Genomic DNA, 20,267 nt, shown 5'->3' on the forward strand with positions numbered 1-20,267 from the left:
TCTTTCCACAAAATTCCCTGGATTTTGGGAATCTAGAGAAAAACTTGGTTCACAAAACCAAACTAAGAAAAGGGAAGTACTTTGTTAGTGCAAGGCACTATAAGGTTACTTGTAAGGGTTTTCTCAGGTAGCTTTTCGCTGCCTCCCTCCTCAGGCAGCTTTTCGCCGCCTCCCTTCTCAGGAAGCTTCTCATTGCCTCCTTCATCTAGAAGCTTGTCGCTTCCACCACCTTCCGGGAGCCTTTTATTGCTCCTCTCAGGATCTGGGAGTGGTGAATTCCGTATCATGGAATCTGCCAACTCCTCCGCCTCACGAGCATCCATCTTTGGAGTACTCAGGGGCTCCTCCACCGCTGACTTAGGGGCTGAGTCGTCTTTAGTTTCCCCCTTGCCTCCAGGAGTGCATTGCTGCAACGACAAGTCAGCTAAAATGTACTCGATACGAAGACAACTCTACAATTACAAGTTTTGAGGAACTTACGTAGGCGCCCTTGTCAAAACCAGTTTCGTTGCGCCGAATTTATGGGGCAGCCTAACAATCATGGCCTTGCCACCTGAACTTCCGGCATCACCTATACTGGAACTACTCGCCGGTCGAGTAGTAACAGTGCCCTTTGACGGGTCCACTATGGTGGAAGGGACGATTTGTCCCACCACAACATCATCCCCAGATGCTGTAGTCCATGGCACCTTAGCTGCCGGACTAGAAGAAGAAAAGGTTTTAAATACGCAAATCGACAGAGCTTGGCAAAGTGCTCGACTGTGACCAATAAAGCTACTTACCTGTTGATGGTAGCTTGTGAGGAACTGCTACGCTTCCTCACAGTCAACCACGTACCCTTTGGATGTCCCGCCTGGGTATTTGCGCTCGGAGTGGGGCTGTGCTCCCCATCACTCTTCTCCTCAGCCACCTCTTCATATGCACAACCAAGTCTAGATATTAGTACTGCTTATGTAAGATTCCATGAGAATACTCTAGGACTTGGTTGACAGTATAAGAGCGCGTGGAGGAAGAAAAAGGACGATTATGTGCCTAGCAATGGAGGACTACTCTTAAAATGCTCCACGTCCTCCAACAAAAAGCAAAAATTCTATCAAAATCACACTAAGGTAAGGTACTCGATTATTACAAATCGACTACTATTATCAGTACCTGCTTCGGAGGATTCGTAACAGAAAAGGTATCAGGGACAACGGGTACTTTCTTCACATTTCTTAGTAGTTGCTGGACCCGACTAAACACTTCTTCATCCGAAATCTCTTTCTTCGAGTATCTTGATGAATCAGTTGCTCCCTGATACTGGAAACCAAATATTTCCAGAGCCTGCAGCGGCTGAATTCTCCTTCTCATACAGTTGAACACAACAGCTTCTCTAGTTAAATTCTTTTGGCTAAGATCGGGAATCCGTGCGAGTAGCTTGGGGAATTGACTGCTGTCTACTAGTTTCTTATTCCACTCAGGCCATTGAATTGGAGGGCCTGGAGTAATCACTGGTACGCTCTCCCACTGGTTCTCTACATAGAACCATTTGGGTTTCCAGTCGATTACCTTGTTACTAAGCTTATAGGGGATATACACTTTGTCCTTCCCCTGTCTAAGCTGGAGACTCACACCTCCTACTACATCTAAAACATAGGAATCTGGCTGAGGTTTATGGTGGAATAGAAATCGAAAGAGCTCAAAATGGGGCTCGATGCCCAGAAAAGCTTCGCATAAATGCACAAAGATGGAAATATGGACAAAGGAATTGGGGGTCAAGTGGTGAAGCTAGATCCTGTAGTAATGCAGGAGCCCAGAGAAGAAATTCGAACAAGGGAGCCCCAATCCCCGTTCAAAATAAGGAGCAAAAGCTACGATTTCGCCCGTATTTTCATACGGACGATCTTCACCCAAGGCAGGACGCCATTGGATGAAGGATTTCTCCGTCAAAAGACCAGCAGAAACTAGGGTTTCTAGGTCATATTCAGAGCACTTACTTGAAACCCATCCCTCCTCACGGGTTGGCTCCGCAGCTACGCCTTTGCCCTTGCTTGATTTCTTAGGAGCCATCCGAAAAGTCACAGAGCGCTTCGTGCGCATACAATGGCTAAAATCCTAAGGGAGTTGGGAGCAAGGAGAAAGCAGGGAAGTTAAGACCAGGAAGCTTGAGGCTGAGGGTAGGAACAGATCTCAACAGTAAAAGGGGAATGGCAGCCGGTGGGGTAAAAACCTAGTTACCGTTCTATTTTATAGTGGCGGTGGCAACATGGTAAAATACCCATAAGGCTAATAGTCAGTTACCAATTGCGGAAAAAATGAGATTTTCTGAGATATTTCTTTTTTTCTATGATTACATTCTGGAAAAAAAACACTCATATCCCTTAAAAACTACTCGACACATTTCCTTGGGATTACATTCCAAAATAAAGGAAAAGTACTCGACACAGTACAACTACTCGATATTACAACTCAAGTACTTTCTTCTAAAAACTTTACAACGACTCGGACTTGCATGCACACCTCCTGGATCTCCTGGAGCTTCTAGTCGAGGCCTGCTGCAGCTAGATTGGGCCGAGGTTGTGACAAAGTACAAACTTATTATTCCCACTAAGGGAATAATGATATTCATATTCTGGGAGAAAAGTTTCAAGAGTTTGGTGGCAGATTATAGTAATCACCTCGCAAGATCTCTTGTAGCATCTTGCAAAGGAATTTCTTCTTCTCCCTGAATACGTTGTGACAAGATTAAGTCTCCTTACCAGAGATGTCAGTTCTTGTGAGACAACAAGACCCAACCCATCAACAGAGAACCCGCCTCATTGGAATATGCAAGGACATGATGTCCAACATGGATCCGTCAAGAGAAGCAGGGTTGTAGGGTTTGGCAACATCGCAAGATTAAGTCTCTGTTGCCAAAACCTGCAACCCTGCTTCTCTTGTCACTCGCAAGTTGTCTTCTAGCATCTTTTGCTGGAAAGGAATACACAAATCTCAGTAGGCCAAGAGCAAGAACACCAAATGCAAGCCATAGTTTCAGAATACTGGTGCTTCTGGCAAAGGCCTCTTACCCACCTTTTATAGCCACAACGGTCTTACTGGAGGACAACCCGTGATGCTACAGTGGCAGCCCTCACGGATGCAATAATGCTGATTCTCCATAAAGTACAGTCCCATGTGAGCGTACAGTAAAGAGATATACATCCCGGGTTTTATTTCTAAGGATATTTCGGGCGCAATCAGTGTGGTGTATCCAATCAAATCATTTTTTTGGGATTTTTTACCTGAAAAAGGGGTCTTTTCGGATACCAGATTTGATTAAACCTGTAGATATTTTGAAGAAAAAAATCTGATGCCACGACTTAGATCCTTAATTCCAAAGCTTTGCTCGGGGGCTACCCGCAGAATAAGAGATTATGATTTAAGGCTCGGGGGCTGAGGGATATGTGCATCAGAGATTTATTTTTCAAATTTTTCCGAAAATAATGAAGGAAAAAGACTGAAGTGACCCTCAGCCTAGTTCTGCGATTCAACCTAAGGCTCGAGGCCTACTCCATATGGAGCGCGAGTACTTCGCGCACCATATATGATCAAGATTTCGGGGCTTGAGCACCTCACAGCCTCGAAGCAACCGGAAGTACTTGGAGGACTACTCGATGTGTCTGAAGGAAGGCCCATAAGTAACTAGAAGGATGTTCTGGCTACTTGAAGTACTCGAAGACGCCAGCCAAGTACTCGACGCCTGCAGGACTCGGCTACGAAGAGCTCGGGGGCTTGTCAGGCCCGGGGCAGCGGGACTGCTTGTAGGCATAGAATATTCTATAGTAAGGGATAGCTCATGGATGTACCTTGCCTCTCTTGTAACTACCCGAATAGGCGAACTAGCTGCAGTATGAAGAAAACTACCCGATTGTGTTGTAGTAGGGCTCCAACTGTACTCGGCTAGGACTTTCCATGTAACCCTAACCCCCGGATATATAAGGGTGGGTAGGGACCCCCCTCAAAACACCAACATCAACACCTAAGGCAATACAAACCACTGGAGGGTATTACTCAACTCGCGGCCCGAACCTGACATCTTTGTGTTCCTTGCACCATCGTGTTCCAGACAGTCGATCCCTACCTACGAACCTTACTACTAAGGGTATCACTGAGCAGGCTTGGCGGTAAACACCGATAGCTGGTGTGCTAGGTAGGGGATTCGGTGAGTTCATCGGCGAATTCGATGGCCGGATCAAGCGACGCCAACAACGAGCCCGAGGGCACAACTCTTGTTTTCTGTTCTCAGGCCTGTACGACTGATGGATCGGGTGGCTTCTCCAGCCACCTTGTCACGTCGAAATCGCCTAAACCAAAAACCATCTTCCAACCCGCCGACATCTGCAAGACCGCCGACATCTGCAAGACCGCAGCACGTGTGCACACACTTAACTATATATGTTGAACAAATTTTGAATAATAAAATATTTGGATGTGGAGACTTTGTTGTTGTTGTTGTTTCAGTTTCTATTGCGTGGTTCAATTGAAATGTATCAGTTTTTGTTAATCCATCTGAACGATTTAAGTTGCTTCCGCGTACTCTGTTTTATGTTTGTGTTGTCGTGTGGTAATTCTCCAGAGGATTATTCTGTGTTCTTCTGGGGTGTTACATCCCTGTTGACGGTCGTTAAGTACGAAATATGACCGTCAACTATACTCATAAAAGAAGGAAAACTATATCTCTTACTCACATATTTGTATCGCTAACCTAGCTCCATAGTTGTTTTCGAAGATTCATGATTTTAGGAGCACAAGTCCGGAATAAGACAAAAACACGTTGAATACGCAGACAGAAGTCACAGACGATCGTGTCCTGTGTAACATGAGCAAAGAAGGCTCATAAACTAGACCAAACCGACCAACCAAGCCCTGACACCGACCATCTAACATCAGGACCCACCAGGCAGTGTACCAGAGAAGGACGGTGGCCAATGGCGGCAAGAGGGGGTCGGCCGACCCCACATGTCAGCCATTCAGGCTTAGATTTTGCGGGAAGCTTGATCCTATCCTCCTAAAGGCGGTTGATGATGTTTCCATGTTTAGAGATGGAGGGAACCAACCTAAAAAGCTATATAAGGGGCCTCCCACCACTCTCACCACACACACCACTTGAAGGCCTCTCTCTTTACACTCTCTTGTGACTTGTACTCCTTAGGGTAGTGGAGCTAGGCTAGTACTTCATCTCCTTAGCGAATCCAGTCATCCTCGGGGTCAGCGAGCAATCCACAGCCTCTGGTATGGCTTTGTATTCCGAGTTTCTTTATGCTATTCATTCAGAGTTCTTTCTTGGTTATCTTGCTATGTTCGTAGATTGCCTAGCCTTGATCAGTGCTTACTCAAGTTATAGTAGTTGCTTGCTTAGACCAGATGATCTGGGTAAGGATATCGGTTCGTTGTACTTTTGGACTTGCCTTAGCATCTTACCTGTCCATCCGAAGGGCGTGGGACCCGGGGGTGTTAGGGTAGTGACTTCATATGCGGGCATGGTGCCCGGGTATGTGGGATCATTTGGATATGACGGTGCTCCGGTGACTAGGGTAGACCGCAGGTGGTGACAGCCCTATCGGCCCACCAGGAAGCTGCATCTCGGTTAGCGTACTCCCCGATGTTCGGGTACGGTGTAGGAGTTCATGCAAAGATGAAACGGGACTGGATGTTCTCCAGTGTGGGTCATTCTCCCCGATGTCCCTAATTTCCTGGCACCTGAAGCTCTAAGCAATGTGGCTAACGTAACTTATCTGCTAACATGAATAGTATGCTAGGAATTTTTGCCTATGCTCCCACTAACCTTAGGTGTGCTTGTTTATTCTTTATTCATGAGAGTTGGCTATTCTGTGTGTGTCACATTATCCATGATTTTCATTCATTTATCACTTACCCCTATATAGCCAGTGGTCTTCATCTTACTTTATACGTGTCATGGTTATGGAACTTGTAAATAAACTTTACACAACCTAGCCATCCCTTGGGAAAATATAAATAACGATACTCTAGATACTTCCGGGTGAAATGCTACAATGGTATATCCGTGCGCTTGCGGATCTTTCTGTAAACGTTAAGACATACCAACACCAGTTTTTCTGGCGGCGTTGCTAGGAACTAACCACTCCTAGTGGCGGCGCTAAGAAATGTCAACAAGCTTTTCTGGCGCCGTTGCCGGGGATGGCACTAGGTGTAAAGTATACTTACAAAGTACATAAACATGGCAATATAAGTATGAGGTAGCTACTGCTTATACAGGCTAATGTGTTTATCTTTTTGTTTTCTCCAGATTGGATGAAAACAGGGTAGTGTATGTCTAGTTTCTCCTTGCCGACTGTTGACACAAGATTGGTCAACACACAAGTGCTAGAACGTGCGGATCGCAACGATCAAATCACCAGCGATGAACTCCGGCGACCGGTCAGACCGGTCGCTCCAACCGGTCAGACCGGTTCGACGCAGACAGCACCGCGAAACCTAGAACCTCAAGCTCGGGAGGGACCCCATCGGAGCTCAAAGATCTAGGGTTTTCTTGAGGTCGGCAGGCCACTCAAGACGCCCTTGAACGCTGTCGAGACAAGCAAAGAATAGCACGAGGTTGGAAAAGCTAGGGTTTGGAGAAAAATAGGAAAATAGTAGATTGATTGATTCGATTGGGTAGAAGGACCTCAATCGGCCGTGGCATTTATATTTATAGGCCGGGGAAGACGTACCCCTTCCAAATTGAGTTACAAATGGATTCCATAATACAAACCCTAACTCTACTCGGACTGCACAGGCCCAAACCGGTCTGACCGGTCGGCCTCAGTGTTTGCCAATTTTGGCATCCAACATATGCCCCCCTGCTTTTTGGTGAGCTTTGCAAGCCAAAAAGCAAGGACCAGAAACTAACCTAGTTACATAGATTTGCAAAGAAAGTACAAGGCTAAAAATAATGCTAAGGACGATATTCTATACCGGCCATCTTCGTCTTCATGCGTCTTGCCATACGCTGGGGTAATATTTCTTCAAGTATCTTCCATTAAGTGCCCGTGGAAGACGCTCTCCTTGCATCGTCTCCACCATATAAGAATTCCCGAAGATAACCTTGACAATCATGTACGGTCCTTCCCAACTTGGCGACCACTTGCCGAACTTGTTGCTCTTTGTCCCAAGAGGAAATATTATCTTCCAAACCAGCTCACCAACCTGAAAAGATTTTGCTTTTACCTTTTTGTTGTAAGCTCTAGCCACCCGAAGGTTGTCCTTCTCAATTTCCTTCAAAGCTTGCATCCGCTTGTCGCTTACTTCATCAATATTGTCCATCGTCAAGTCATAGTAATCAACATCAGAAAGGTCATTTTGTTTAGCCAATCTATAAGCATCCAGATTCACCTCAACGGGCAAAACAGCCTCTTGACCATAAACAAGCTCAAAAGGAGTAACTTTAGTAGCACCATGTCTAGATATATGACGAGCCCACAATGCCTCAGATAGAACCTCATGCCACCTTCTGGGATTCTCCTCTATCTTCTTCTTGATAAGCTTTATCAAGATTTGGCCTGAGCATAATATAGAGTTGAATTGAGTATCTTAATCTTATACAATTCACAAAATCACGTACCTCCTTTGAAATAAAAGATGAACCTTGATCCGTTGTCAAAGTTTAAGGAATACCGAATCTATGGATAATATATTATGTAATAAACTCAATTACCTCTCGATGTGTCATATTCTTCAAAGGAACTGCTTCGGTCCACTTAGTAAAGTAATCCGTAGCAACCAACACGAAGCGATGTCCCTTTGAAGAAGGGGGATTAATCTGACTAATGAAATCCAACCCCCAACCTCTGAACGGCCATGGCTTGATAATAGGATGTAATAACGCAGCAGGCACTAACTGAACATTACCAAATTGCTAACATTCTTCACACCCTTTATAATATTTGAAACAATCCGCCATCATGTTTGGCCAATAAAAACCGGCTCTCCTAAGTAACCACTTCATTTTAGGAACCGATTGATGTGTACCACAGATGCCTTCATGAACTTCCCCCATAGCAACACGAGCCTGATCAGAATCTAAGCATTTGAGAAGAAGATCTTCGGTTGTCCGACGATAAAGCTCATCGTCGATCAAAATGTATTTAAATGCCAAATGCCGAATATTCCTCTCTGAACCATGACCAGGGTCCTTTAAATATGTCACAATAGGCATCATCCAATCAGCAACCTCGGCCTTCTGTTTGGAATTAGAAGTGGCGGCCCACACGTTGTTTTCAGCAGTCTGACCGGTCAGACTAGTCCCTAGACCGGTCAGACCGGTCGGAGCGTCCGGTCTGACCGGTTCGTCCAGAACCAGTAACTCGGCTGTTGCTCGCATCGGCTTTCTCATGTTAAAATATTTCTTAGTAACATTGTAGCCAGATGCTTGCTGAGCCAGAGCATTCGCCTTCTGATTACTATCTCTTGGAATATGTCAGATTACAAATTCATCAAAGCAAGAGATAATATCAAGGCATCTATCAAGATATGCATTTAAAGAACCGTTGTAACATTGGCATACCTTAGATACTTGCTGCACCACTAGAAGTGAATCACCATAAGCTTCCACATGCTTAACGCCCATTGATTCCAAGAATTCCAAGCCAAATAGAAGTGCTTCATACTCAACTTGGTTATTCGTGCGCTCTTCTTCCAATCGATTTGAGAACTCAAAAATAGTACCATTCGGAGAAATTAGAACGGCACCAATCCCTTGTCCATCATCACAAGCCGATCCATAAAAGATCAACTTCCAAGGTGTGCAAGTATATAGCTGACTTCCAAATCATACTCATCATTAATCTGATGTTCAATAATGAAATCCGCTACAATTTGGCCTTTAATAGCTCTTAAAGACTCATAGGCCAAATCAAATTCAACAAGCGCATAAGCCCACTTTCCGATTCTACTACTCAAAATCGGCTTTTGAAGCATATGCTTAATAACATCGGCTTGACAAGTAACTATGCAAGTACTTGATAAAAGATAATGCCTCAACTTGGTACAAGCATAATATAATGATAAGCATAACTTTTCAGTAAACGTATACCTTATTTCCGCATCAACAAGTCGTCGGCCAACATACGTGATAACATACTCCTTTCCTTCGGTTCCTTGAGTCAAAACAGCACCAATAACTTTGTCTTCTACAGCCACATAAAGATCAAAAGGAATACCTCTCTTAGGTGCCTCGAGAACCGGTGGTGAAGACAAATACTTCTTGATCTTCTCAAAAGCATCTTGCTATTCTGCCCCCAAGTAAATTCAGCCACGTTCTTCAACCGAAGAATAGGAGTAAAAACATCTATCTTTCCAGACAAATTAGATATAAACCTTCTCAAATAATTCACCTTGCCCAGAAACTTTTGGAAGTCTTTCTTGCATGCAGGAGCCTCTACTTTCTTCATGGCTTCAATTCTCTTTGGATCAATCTCTATGCCCTTCTCATGAATAATGAAGCCCAAGAACTTCCCAGTCGATACAACAAAAGCACACTTGAGCGGATTCATCTTCAACCCATACTGATGCATTCTCTCAAGAGCAAGCCTCAAATAAGCCAAATGATGACTCAAGCCGGCCGATTTGATCACAATATCATCAATATAAACTTCCAATATAATACCAATCAAGTCATGGAAGATCAAATTCATAGCTCTTTGATAAGTAGCACCAGCATTCTTCAATCCAAAAGTCATAACAATCCACTCAAATAAACCAACGAAACCAGGACATCTAAAGGCCGTTTTAGACGTATCTTCTTTGGCCATGAATATTTGATTATAACCCGTATTACCATCAAGAAAGCTGATAACACGATGTCCAGAAGCTTCATTGATCAACATATCGGCTATGGGCATAGGATATTCATCTTTAGGAGTAGCTTTATTAAGATCTCTAAAATCAATGCAAACTCTAATCTTGCCCGAATCTTTCTTTTCAACGGGCACAATATTAGAGATCCACTCTGCATAACGACAAGACCGAATAAATCCAGCATCTAATAAACGATTAATCTCTTCTTTTATTCGGTCATACATAATAGGATTAAAATGCGTAGAGGGTTGTTTATAAGGTCTAAAACCGGCCTCAATCAGCTGCCGATGCTCAACCAAATCATGACTCAGACCAAGCATTTCTGAATACTCCCATGCAAAACAATCTACATATTCTTTTAATAACTTTATTGAATCGGCTTTACAATCATCCGATAAGTTTGCATTTACAAAAGTCGGCCTAGGAATAGAACCATCTCCAATGTCTACCTTTTCCAAAGGATCAGCCGATGTAAAACCTTAGCCTAACTTATCTAAGTCACCCAGGTCTTCAATAGCCTCGCACATATCGTTCGCCTTGTACCGATAGTGCTTAATGCGCTGCTACAGCCACTCTGCATTGGACCGGTCTGACGCACCGGTCTGACCGGTCGATCCTGGACGGTCTGACCGGTCAGAGGTAGCGGTCTGGCCGGTCGGCTCTGTGTCGTTGTCCTGCTGTGTCATAGAAGTAAGTGTAGCCGATTCTCCATCGGCTTTAGGACTGCAGAGACAAAACTCTCCTTGGTGCAATTGATCAAGTCATAATCGGTCAAGTCTAGGCCCGATAAACACTTGATGTTATCATGTGCACCAACGAATTCAGGATCGTCGGTACCAATAAAGGAAGAGGCATCACCATGCACAAACTCAACTTCATCACCGATCCACTGAATAAGAAACTGGTGCAAGGAAGATGGTACACATTGATTGGCGTGAATCCAATCACGTCCAAGTATGAGGTTGAAGTTACCTTGCACCTCGGAGACGAAGAACGCCGTAGCAACCGTCTTGCTCCCAATGGTCAACTCCATCGAAGCAACCCCCTTGGCACCAATGGGATCACCTCCTCCAACACCGCTGACCGTCATGTTCGTCTTGATGAGTTCTTCGTCCGTCCCGCCGAGCTTCTTGTATAGTGAATAGGGCATCAAGTTGACAATTGCCCCACTATCCACAAGCATATGAGAAACTGGCTTCCAGTTGATGTGCCCCCTCATGTAGAGAGCCTTCAAGTGGTTATTCGAATCTTTGGTCTTCTGAAATATAGCTTCGCAGGGCCCAAAGTCCAAATGTGCCGTCTCCTCCTCTGGAATCGCCCAATAGTCATCAGAAAAGCGCACAACATTGATATCCATGTTTGTAAGTTCCGGAGAAGCCTCATAATCCACCAACTCCTCATCCTTTGAACCTCTAATGAACCAGTAGCCGAAGCGGAGGCAACCTCTTCGGCCTTCTGCTCAGGCTCAGGGTCGACTGGTCTGACCGGTTGCTCTGATCGGTCAGACCGGTCTGGGACACCCGTTTGACCGGTCGGTTGGAGCGGTCCGACCGGTCCAGCGGGCTGATCAACTGCCTTGACCCGCCACATCTTGCCTTGAGGGAATCTCGGTCTGCACTCATCAAATATCTCATCCCTCAACTTCTTCGCCTCCTTTTCCTTCTGTTCTTGGCAGTGAAGATGCTGCAACCTCCTCTTCTGAGTGTGAGTCAACCCTGGTGGGCATCATCTAGGTTGGAAGTACTTCTCCTTGTCTTGGTCCTTGAGGTTGCTGCTGCTGGCCTCATGGCCATTGGCCAATACATGCTTTTGAGAAATATTGTCCAGTTTCTCAATGATCACCGGTCCCTCTTGCGCATCTTGAGCTTTTCCTTTCCCGTCTTCAACTTGCACAACCTTTGTAGCTGGAACCTTCTCAGAATCAACTTGCATTGGCACTGGTTCGTCCTTCTTCTCCTTGACGCGATACTCTTGGTGCACTGGACGAACTTGGGCCGGCCTCTGCTGAGACCGGTTTGACCGGTCGGGGTAGACCGGTCTGACCAGTCCAGGGTTCTGCCCCTGACTAGATTGGTGCTAACCCAATCGGTCGTGAACCGGCTGCCTCAAACTGTCAAATACAGGTCCTCTAGAGCTTCCCTCTCCCTAGAAGTGTGGTGGATACGGCATCGGATAGCATTGCATCCAAAATCCTCTGTTCTCCCATGCGGGAAACTGAGAATCCGACGCCGGTGGAGCCCATGGCATTGTAGCGTACATCGTCTGTGTTTGCTGAGGAGGGAACAAGGTAACCACATCACCCCTGCGCTTGCTTGATTCTCCCCTAGGAGATGATGGTGCGCCTTGACGCGGAGGTGACCACGATCTCTTTTTTAGGGGCCGATCATTTTGAGCGGCCTTTGAGTACTTGTTCAACAGTTGGCCAAAGGTAGGCTTCTGATTTGCAATCTTGCCCTGCACCTTTGGTTGGTTAGTCTTCCATGTACCCACTTTGGACGCTTCGGATTGAATGTCCGAGACTGACCATCAGGGCGGTCTGACCAGTCGGAGAAACCGGTCTGACCGGTCTCGGCAGAGCAGCAGGCCGATCACCTGAAGAAGAACCCTCTTGCCCCCCGAGCGTGCGAGGTTTCAGTATGATCCTCATATTATTCTTCCCATCAGGAGTCTTCTCCTGAATCACCTCTCTGGCCAGAATCTTGTTATCAACAGTCAACGGCCTATCATCACCAATGATCACGTTCTTGCCTTTTGCTCCTTCGGCTTGATCCGGCCGAATCAGCACCTTTGCATTGATGAGATCAATGGTATGCTATGGGAACAGAGCTTTGTCTATCTTCATCTCCAAAAAGGTCAATTGTCCTTCATTTATGGCCGATTGTACCTGTCGACGAAACACATTACAATCATTAGTTGCATAAGATGAAGAATTATGAAATTTACAATAAGCGCGCCGCTTTAGCTCCTCAAGCGGCGGTATAACATGAGTAATTTTCAAATGCCCAAGTCATAATAACTCATCAAAAATGCGATCGCACTTGGACACATCGAAAGTAAACTTCATCTCTTCTTGACGATTCATTTGAGTCGGCTTAAGAGATGTACAAGTAGATGGTTTGGCCGAGGCGGGCCAAACAAACTCAGCAGCGTATACCTCTTTATCCTCATCGTCCAATGAATCGGAATCATATTCAACAATATGAGTGTTTGAACGATGGGACTTGTAGGTATCCTTTTCTTTCTTAAATTTGGTCTCTTGATTCAAAGCTTTAGCTTGAAGCTGATTAATAGAATAAAAATTCGAACCATCAAGCTTCTCTCTATAATTAGAACGTAAACCCGCAAGAGCCAAATCAACCAAATCCTTTTCGGACAGTGACAAATTAAAGCATCGGTTCTTAATATTTTTAAATTTCTTAAAGTACTCTTGGATAGACTCGTCTCTACCCTGTCTAACCGATGTCAAATCTGTCAACTTAATTTTTGTAATCCCCATTATAAAAGTGATCATGAAACTTTTGCTCTAATTCGTTCCAAGAACGAATCGAGTTAGGAGTTAACGAAGAAAACCAAGAAAAAGCGGTTCCAGTCAAAGATAAAGAAAACATGTGAACGCGCAATGACTTGCTAGAACCGACTTCTCCAAGTTGAGCAATATATTGGCTAATGTGCTCCCAAGTGGATCGGTTATCATCACTGCTAAACTTAACAAAATCGGGATCACGCCAACTAGAGGGGTAAGGAATCAAATCAAAAGCATCAACATACAGCCTACGATATAGCCAACTCCTACCCATCAAAGCCCAGTTTTTCCTTAAACATATCGTCCAGATCCTCTTTCATCCTAGTAAGATCGGCCTCATAGTTACCCGTGGACATTTGGCCGAAACGATGTGTCGCAGGATCAGTAGTGGACATCGTTTGTGCGGCGGCGTACTGCGGATTGGCCCTAAGCCAATCATCCCAAACATCCTTGGGCAAAGGTGGAGGGAAAGGTGGTTTAGCGCATGACTTCATTGTATACGGCGGCACAAAATCCGCCAATTCTCGCTCTAGGCTATAATCAGATGAAGCGGGAGGAGGCATGACATGTGGCTGTGACGCAGAACCGAGCACCATGGCACCGGTCTGACCAGTTTGATTGACCGGTCTGCCCGCCGGGCCACCGGTCTGACCGGTCGGTGCGACCGATCTGACCGGTTCGACCCTGGACGGCCGAACTGTGCCCGGTGGGGGTGTTTGTCCCGCGAAGTAATTCGGCGGCATACCATACTGATAATCTGATGGTGAGGCCGAAAGACTAGGGTTAGGGGTAAAATTAGAATATTCGTTGACAGGTTTCTTCCCATTGTTTTGCATAGTTAAGTCAATAAGCATATCTTGTGTAAACTTTTGTGACTGCTCAAATCGACTCAAAAAGGCATTGGCAAACTGCTTGATGGAATCAAAGGTAAAACTTACCTCGCTTGGAGTGGAAGCAGATGAAGCAGCAACTATAGCCGTAGTAGATGGGTTCGGCGGCGGTGGTGTGAATGTAGGCATCTTGAATTCCTCCTTCTTCAATACGCCTTGCCGAGTCTTCCCGAAGCATGCAAGCAATTAATTCTTAGCGTCCTCCTGTTCCTTTTGGAATGCCGCCTCGAATTACTTGCGCGTCTCCTCAGGTATGTCTTCATACTAGATGTCGACGGGAGTCGCATCTACCTTGGAGTCAACCTTATCACCGGCCATTGCGCCCGATGAACTCAGATCTTTCCCCAGTGGAGTCGCCAAAAAATATGTTGATGCAAGATTGGTCAACACACAAGCGCTAGAATGCGCGGATCGCAACGATCAAATCACCAGCGATGAACTCCGGCGACCGGTCAGACCGGTCGCGCCAACCGGTCAGACCGGTTAGATGCAGATAGCACCGCGAAACCTAGAACCTCAAGCTCGGGAGGGACCACGTCGGAGCTCGAAGATCTAGGGTTGTCTTGAGGTCAGCAGACCACTCAAGATGCCCTTGAACGCCGTTGAGACGAGCAAAGAATAGTATGAGGTTGGAAAAGCTAGGGTTTGGGGAAAATAGGAAAATAGTAGATTGAATGTTTCGATTGGGTAGAAGGACGTCAATCGGCCGTGGCCTTTATATTTATAGGTCGGGGAAGACGTACCCCTTCCAAATTGAGTTAAAAACGGATTCCATAATACAAACCCTAACTCTACTCGGACTGCACAGGCCTAGACCGGTCTGACCGGTCAGCCCAACCGGTCAAACCGGTCGGCCTCAGTGTTTGCCAATTTTGGCCTCCAACACCGACAAATTTTGTTGAAAATCTCGAGAAGCTCATGAGAAGGGTCCGACCTCATGTTGTCCCTCCTCCGATCTCGCAGTCGACAAGCGAACCAGCTTCCCAAGCACCATCAACAATCACTGAACTCATGGCTGAGAAGACTCTCCGCGACTTCTCCGTCCCCTCAGCTACCAATGTGGCAACTGGACCCAACGTTGATGTTGGGGACGTGAACTTTGAGTTGATGTCCAGCCTCATAAACATGGTGCAGGCTAGCCCATTCTGTGGCAAGCCGAATGAGGATGCTAAGGCCCATCTCCAGAACTTTCTGGAGTTATGCAAGACCCTAACTATACGGGGCGTTGCGGCTGACGCCATCAGGCTTCGTCTATTTCCTTTCTTCCTCCTGGGGAAGGAAAAACAGTGGTTTTATCAGAATAAGGAAGCCATCAACATGTGGGACAAATGTTCCACGGTGTTCCTCACCAAATTCTTCCCGTTGGGCATAACAAATGCCCTACATGGAAGAATTTCAAGTTTCTAGCAGACGGGGATGAAATCCATCCCAGAAGCTTGGGAGAGACTGCAAGAATACATACTCGTCTGTCCTCATCATGGGATGGATGAGTGGCTCGTGCTCCAAAGCTTCTACAATGGGCTAACGACAACATCCAAAGCCCACCTTGATGCTGCTGCTGGAGCAGCCTATCTGGACTTTATCCTCGGATGACCTTTTCTGAATAGTGTGAAAGCTAGGATCGATGTCAGATCTGGAGAAGTCCAGTTCCGCATCAGGTCGACAATATATTCTTTAAATTCCTCCACAGGAAGGAGTAGAGATTTGTGACCAGCAGGCTCACGACGGAAGTCCACTCTGGGGTGCACCAGAACCTCAGTTAGAAGAACCTACGACCACACAATCAAAAAGAAGACGTGCAAGGAAGGTGTGGCATAAGGTCGCAAGCTTGTCCTTGTCTAATTCTCTAGGATGAGCCGAGCAGTGGTAATCACAGCAGGAGAAAGGTCCCGCTCGTCAGACTCAAAACAACGAGCCCTTGTCGAAGGTAAATCGGTACGTATCTCATATTTGCTTTCCACCATTTTTGCTTTTCTCGACTTTTTCGATTTTTCCCATTGCATATTTGAATTTTCAAAACACTCTTGCATGCTAAAAACTTTTCTAGCACTTTTTATTTCTTTCACAAAAATCCAAAAATATTTCCGAGCATGAAAATCCTTTGAAAAAAAATTTTGAACATCTTTCGAAGCAAAGTTTGGCCGGGCACTCGAAATTTCAAAACTTATAGCCATTAGAGAGTCCCTGGGCCCTGGCTATCAGCCAGTGGGCCCACAGGGGGGCCGGCCGAACCCTAGGGTCGGCCGACCCCACCTGGCAACGGCTCTCTGCCATCTTTTTCCAACGGCTAGTGATCATTGTGTTCAATTCCTAGCTGTTGTGCCCGAGCATTCTCTCTTTAAATAGAGGCCGATGGGTGGGTGTTGAGCTCTCACACTCAACTCCTATTCACTCACTCTCTCTCAAACTCTCTCAAACTTTGCTCTCGGGTTTTCATTGGATTTTTGCTCAAGATTTGAATTCAAGAGACCTCTCTCTCTCATTTCTTTGCTGCAAGAAAGAAGGAGCAACTCACGGGTAAGAACATTCATTTCAGTTTCACTAACGTAACCCGTTTCGAGTTGCACGTGTATTTGTTCCATCATGAAAGGCTTAGGGCGGAAGGTTTTCGGCGCATTCAAGAAAATGACGGGTGGAAGTTCACCCCGTTCGCACGATGGACTATGAGGAAGAAGAACAATATGAAGAGATGCAAGCCGAACCGCAAACCGAGGCCATAGAGATTGACGCAGAAGATACACCATACCTCGACTTGCGAGATGATCGTGAACGACAAGGCTACGCCATCCCAAAGAACAGAAGCTTCGTCCACACCCGAGCATTCGATCCAGACCTCCTCATCAAAATAGGTATGTACGAAGACTTCTCTAATGTTTGGCATGAAATTGGATGGGATAACTTTGTTCCTGTTGAGGAGTATGGTTCTCGACTCCTCACCATCCAATTTCTTTGCACTCTTCGGGAGGTGAAAAACGGGGTTTACTTTCGACTTTTCGGGAAAGAATATTCGCTTTCTTGGAAAACTTTTGCCGGCCACCTCGATTTCAACAAACGCTGGCCGATTTCTCTCGACCAAGCTTGACGCGGTTTTAATCGTCATGAATTTTGGGGCCAGATTTCAGGTCAAGTTATCCATGGCAAGTTCGCACCTCGGTGCAGCGATATTCATAATCCAACTCTTCAGTTGATGCACAAGTGGTTGACCATCACTCTCTTTCCAAGAGATGATGTCCGACCCATGCGCAACGATGAGTTGCTCATTCTTTATGCCATGGTCAACAAGATCAAAATCTCCCCCGCGCAAGCTTTGGTTAGGCAATGGCTTTTGAATTTCAAGATGACGGGTCCTATTGAGTGCACTTCTTTGATTACTCGCATCGCTACACGTATCGGTGCCTTAGATGGGAATTCTATTCCTTTCATTGAGGGCAACCATGCGTATATCAACGAGGCCTATTTGATGCTAGGTCACACACTCAAGAAAGGCCCGAATGACTCTTTGATTTTCTTTTACTTGGGCTATACAAATGAGATTCTGCTGCCCAATGTGGAGTTCCATTTGTATAATTGCCATTCGCTAACCATCCCTCTCGTTCCACGAGAAGGGGGACGTAGGCATAGATCTTCTGGTTTACCTGGCAGGATGATAAGAAGCAGGACCAGAAGGGAGGCAGAACCGACGCCACCACCTCAACAGCCACATCACTCACATCAGCATGAGGCCGGTAGTTGTCATGGCACAGTGCCAGCACTGAGGAGAGGACACAGCAGGCACCAGGCCGCCGGTCCACCAGTTCCGGCCCGGTGGAGCCCCAAACCTCATCAGATAGACGTCTTCGTCCCGATGTTTCGGCGCTATCACCCAGTAGCTAGGAGAGCTGCGTGTGTAGGGTGACAACATACAAGAGATGCTGAACCAACACATCGACAATACCCAAGCATGGCAGCGTCACATTGGCGAAAGGATCCACGACATGGAGCAGTTGCAGTTGCAGCGACAGGAGGAGTGGAGGGCATACTGCTGCTAGACGGGTTTCAACCCCGACCAGCCGTAGTAAGCCTGAAGCGGGGAGGACCCCTACGAGAGGTAACTTGTATCATTTTTCTTTACTGCTTTCATAACCTTGCATGAAACCCATAAAAATTTGCAAAATCAGAAAATCCATAAAAATTTGCATAACTAAAAACAAATAAAAATTTGCAAAATTTAGAAAACACCAAAAATATTTCTTTTAATATGTGTAGTAAGCATGGTGTGAGTTTTCCTTGTTGAGATGATGAATAGTTGCTCTGTTAATTTTTTTCATATGCTTAGTTACAACTTTATGATCTACCTAGTTTTGGGTTTGGTGGCTTAAAATGTTTAAACGTTAAACTTGAAACTTGTGGGTAGCAAAAAGCATGATCCAAATCCATGTTGTTGTGAGCTATGATATGGTTAAGTAGAGTTGCTATGATCTTCTCTTATGTGATACTTGACATTCGGAGTATTTAATTTTGAAACACAAAAATATAATAAAGTTCTTCGATGATATAAAATACCTATCCAAAGCCATATGTTGTTTTTCACTGCAAAACCTTTCACATATGCAACTTGCTATCTCATTGAGCTTTGTCAAATATTTGTGACTCTTAGTGAGATTCATTTCATACTCCCATGATCAAGATCACGTACACATTTCCACCACATATGCTTCTACACTAGAAGTGAGCAAAATTTCATCCATCCACAAAATAAAACTCCAAGTCCATGTATGACACCTCTCTCTCAAAAATATGTCAAGGATATGGGGCTATGAGAAAATAAAAGATGCATACCCAAAGAAGGTATGCCACATGCTTCGGCATGTCAAAAAAAAGAAAAGAAAATAAAAGATGCATACCCAAAAAAGGTATGCCACATGCTTAGGCATGTCCAAAAAAAGAGATAGCCCCTGATCCAAAAAAGGAAGGAAAGAAAAGAGAGAGATGGTGCATACAAAGGAGTTCATACACCATCCACCAAAAATATCCACACACTTGCACATCTTGATCAAGGTTTATGACTTGTTTCTCCTTTGGATCCGGTCTTTGATTTAGCAAAATATGAGAAGCAGGTATGCCTTCAAATCCTCCATACCTACAGCTCCACAAAAATAGCCATTAGAGATATGTTGAGGAAGAAAGGCATAATAAAGCCTTGCTATGGAATCATACACATTTTGCGATCTGAGAGATCATCCGAGGAACTTTATAAATTTCTTTTGAAAAATCTTACAAAACCTCCGGATTGAGGATTGAACTAAAAGAAAAGAAATTTGAGCACTCTATGATACCATTCTAACTCTCAACCGCCAAAGATGAGGTGAAGCTATAAGCTCCACAGGAGTAAGGTAAGATGTAAGAACAAAAGACAACTTATTCAAAATCAAGGTAAGAAGCATTCGGTTGTGCCTAAGTATAAGTTGGAAATTCAACATTGTAGCAACTTCTGATCAACAACGAGCGCCTTGTTTTGCTCAGGGACGAGCAAAAGACTAGCTTGGGGGTGTTGTTGACGGTCGTTAAGTACGAAATATGACCGTCAACTATACTCATAAAAGAAGAAAAACTATACCTCTTACTTGCATATTTGTATCGCTAACCTAGCTCCACAGTTGTTTTCGAAGATTCATGATTTCAGGAGCACAAGTCCGGAATAAGATGAAAACACGACAAATACGTAGATAGAAGTCACAGACGATCGTGTCCTGTGTAACATGACCAAAGGAGGCCCATAAACCAGACCAAACTGACCAACCAAGCCCCGGCACCGACCATCTAACATCAGGACCCACCAGGCAGTGTACCAGAGAATGACAGTGGCCAATGGCGGCAAGAGGGGGTCGGCCGACCCCACATGTCAGCCATTCAGGCTGAGATTTGGCTGGAAGCTTGATCCTATCCTCCTGAAGGCCTCTCTCTCTCTACACTCTCTTGTGACTTGTACTCCTTAGGGTAGTGGAGCTAAGCTAGTACTTCATCTCCTTAGCGAATCCAGT

General features: G+C 45.3%; 1 non-coding gene across 1 annotated transcript; it reads right to left on the reverse strand.

Moving 5' to 3' along the window:
• Nucleotides 1-15,624: 15,624 nt before the first annotated feature.
• LOC120677144 lies at nt 15,625-15,731 on the reverse strand. The gene has a single exon (XR_005676207.1). It is a non-coding gene; the product is annotated as a small nucleolar RNA R71 (small nucleolar RNA).
• Nucleotides 15,732-20,267: the final 4,536 nt, after the last annotated feature.

This window comes from Panicum virgatum, chromosome 5N (assembly GCF_016808335.1).
Source record: "Panicum virgatum strain AP13 chromosome 5N, P.virgatum_v5, whole genome shotgun sequence".
NCBI classification, from domain to species: domain Eukaryota; kingdom Viridiplantae; phylum Streptophyta; class Magnoliopsida; order Poales; family Poaceae; genus Panicum; species Panicum virgatum.